The 3049-nt window shown below is 34.2% G+C and overlaps 1 non-coding gene across 1 annotated transcript; it reads right to left on the bottom strand.

Annotated features, from left to right (window-relative positions):
- Window positions 1-671: 671 nt before the first annotated feature.
- Window positions 672-778, bottom strand: LOC122096816. The gene has a single exon (XR_006145408.1). It is a non-coding gene; the product is annotated as a U6 spliceosomal RNA (small nuclear RNA).
- Window positions 779-3049: the final 2271 nt, after the last annotated feature.

Consider the following 3049-nt stretch of genomic DNA (forward strand, 5'->3'; position numbering starts at 1 on the left):
GCTTATATACAAGAGGTGGGCACACCAAATTCAAATACAGTGAAAACAGGGGTTATAGCATGGGGGAGGAACATATAAAGAAACAAAAAAATCACATAGCCTGTTATAAGTACGTTAGAACAATAGCAATAAAGAAAAAAAACACTTGTGTTCCTATTTGGGGATTGATTTCCCTTAACAACATCTTATCTGGTCATATGTGTATATCCCAGACATATATTAGCTATTAAAAATTAGGGAAACTCTGGGACCTATGTTTCTTTGGACTTGGCTTACTTCACTTAACAATTTCTTTTTCCAAGTCTTTCCGTTTTCTAACAAATTGGGCGATGCCATTCTTTCTTATGGAGGCATAGAATTTCATTGGTATAAATAGTACATTTTCTTGATCTATTTATCTGATGAGGGGCATCGGGGTTGGTCTTATATCTTAGCTATCTTAAACAATACTGCAATAAATATAATTGTGCTGGTAGTTTTAGTACCGTCTTGTTTGTGATCTTTTGGGTAAATGTCCAAATGTGGGATTGCTGTGTCATAGGGGAGTTCTATGTGGAGTCTTTTGAGGAACCTCCATAATACTTTCCAAAGTGGTTGAACAAGTTTACACTCCCACCAAGAGTGCAGTACAGTTCCCTTGTGGTCACATACCCTCCAGCATCTGTTGTTGTAAAAGTATGGAATGGTACAGGAATTTGCCTGTCATACTTGCGCAGGGGCAATTCAAATCTTCTCTGTATCGTTCCAATGTTAGAGTACGTGATGCTGAATAGAGCATAGAACATGTTTTATACATAAAGTGTAATTGATTTTCTTAAACTAGACAATTCAACAAAAAGTAAGTTTAAAACAATTTTCATGAAATTTTAGAGCCATGTACTTCTTACATAAGCACACATTTAAGAATAAAGTCAAGAATGACATGTCAAAAACAAAATAATTCCAGATATTTATTGTTCAAGAGATGTGTAGGAGGAGGAATTCAATTATTCTATACAAGGCACCTGTGATAATGAACACTGCAGCAAGTGTTAAGTTTTGTTAAAAGTTTTAATGGTTTAAATATATTTAATTTTGGGAATTTGCTTATATATGCTAAAACTAGGAATGTTTGGCAGGTAATAAAACTTTTCGATAAAGTATTTAAGATTTATGTTAACAGACATATGCTACTATGTATGTATATTTCAGAGTTTATAGAAACATTACTAATGAGAAGTTGCCAAGTCTTTGTGTAAAGGAGCAGAATAAAGAGTTAAGACTTTGTTAACTACACAGTTTCTGTTAAAACTATAAGGCTTCCTTATTTTATTTTATGTTTTTTAATTTTTGGGGGGGTCCAGTCGCGGGGCCTGAACTATGGGCATGGGCACTCTCCCTCAGCTCTTCAGCTCAAGGCTAGGGCTCTACCACTTGAGCCACAGCACCACTTCCGGCTTTTTTCTTTTTGCTTATGTGGTGCTGAGGAATCAAACCCAGGGCCTCATGCATTCAAGGCAAGCGCTCTACCACTGAGCTACCTTCCCAGCCCCTGGCTTCCTTATTTTATATGTTAGCGAGTAACAAATGATGATATAAACCATATACAAATGATTAGATGAGCCATAAATAGTAATCTTAGTGGGTAACTTTAAAGATTACTCATAACCTAAAAACCTCTTGTTGAATATCATAATCTTAGCCCATTTTAAATGTACAGGAATATGAGAAAATAGTAAAATCTAATAGTTAGTACCCTTCAAATACTGAAAACACTGATAATTATTTTAGTTTTATTTTAATCATTAATATTTTGTTATTGGTTTTCCTTATTTGTAGCATTGTTTTCCTAGTAATATAATACAACTTTTTGAAAGTCATCAATATGAGGTACTTTGAGAAGGTTACTGGGATGGCCAAACCATTTTTTATAGGGCATATGAATTTACAAAGAGGAAAATTAAGAACAAAATATTAATTTTAAAAATGATTAAGTAGAGTCTGAATCAGGAGTGTTGATAAATATCCACACCTAAAATCTTAGCCCTAGGCTGAAGCATTGGTATTACAGAGTTGAGGCCACAAAAGTGAGAGACTGTGTTTTGTTTTGTTTTATATTTTGATTTTTCTGGTCATGGGGCTTGAACTCTGGGTCCTAGGTGCTCTCCCTCAGCTCCGGGCTAGCACTACCACTTGAGCCAGAACACACTTCCATCTTTTTCTGCTTATGTCATGGTGAGGAATCAAACCCAGGGCTTTATGCATGCAAGGCAGGCACTCTACCACTGAGCCACCTTCCCAGTACCTGAGAGACTATGTTTTAAAAAAATCATCTAAACAATATTTGCTTTCTTCTTTGGGTTATATAATGAAATATATCAATATCTTTTTATGTCTTTGTGAATTGTCATATTTCTAAAGTTATACTAACTTCAGCCACTTTATCCTTTTCAAAGTGATGAAATATTTCTGAGAGTTTGCTTCTGTGAAGATTGTTTGTGCATTTATATTTTCTTCGGAGTCATTTTTATTTTTATCAAAATAACTTTATATTTCATGTCGATGGCTTATCATACATCAAATACTTCCAAATGTAGATGTAGAGTCTAAAGATAGCAGTATGAATATTCTCATACAGCTCTTGTTTATCTGTTATGCACTTTCAGTATTGTGATATTTCTCTTTCTCTTTCACTCTCTTATTTCCTCTCTTTTTCTTTCATGCTCCATGTCTGGTACTTAGAATTTCTGCTGGTCTACTGTTATCCTTCAGAATCCACTGGTGTTGTGGAAACATGATAGAGACCATCAGTTACCCTTGCATTCTTTAAGAGTTATAACAGTGAGTGATGTTATTCTATTCTATTTTAAATGGCAAAACAACAGATCTAGGAATTCCTTTTCACTTTTACTACTATTACAAATTTTATCCCATAGGAATCATTGAGACGATAGGATACTTTTAACCTCTGACCTAAAAGTTCTTTTTCTTTTACAGACTTTTTCTTTTATTATCAGTGAATACATATAATGAAAACAATGCTAACCTATGGAAAGTAGACCGAAGTTAT

Source organism: Dipodomys spectabilis, unplaced genomic scaffold, assembly GCF_019054845.1.
Source record: "Dipodomys spectabilis isolate Male_0828 unplaced genomic scaffold, ASM1905484v1 ptg000391l, whole genome shotgun sequence".
Classification (NCBI taxonomy): Eukaryota; Metazoa; Chordata; class Mammalia; order Rodentia; family Heteromyidae; genus Dipodomys; species Dipodomys spectabilis.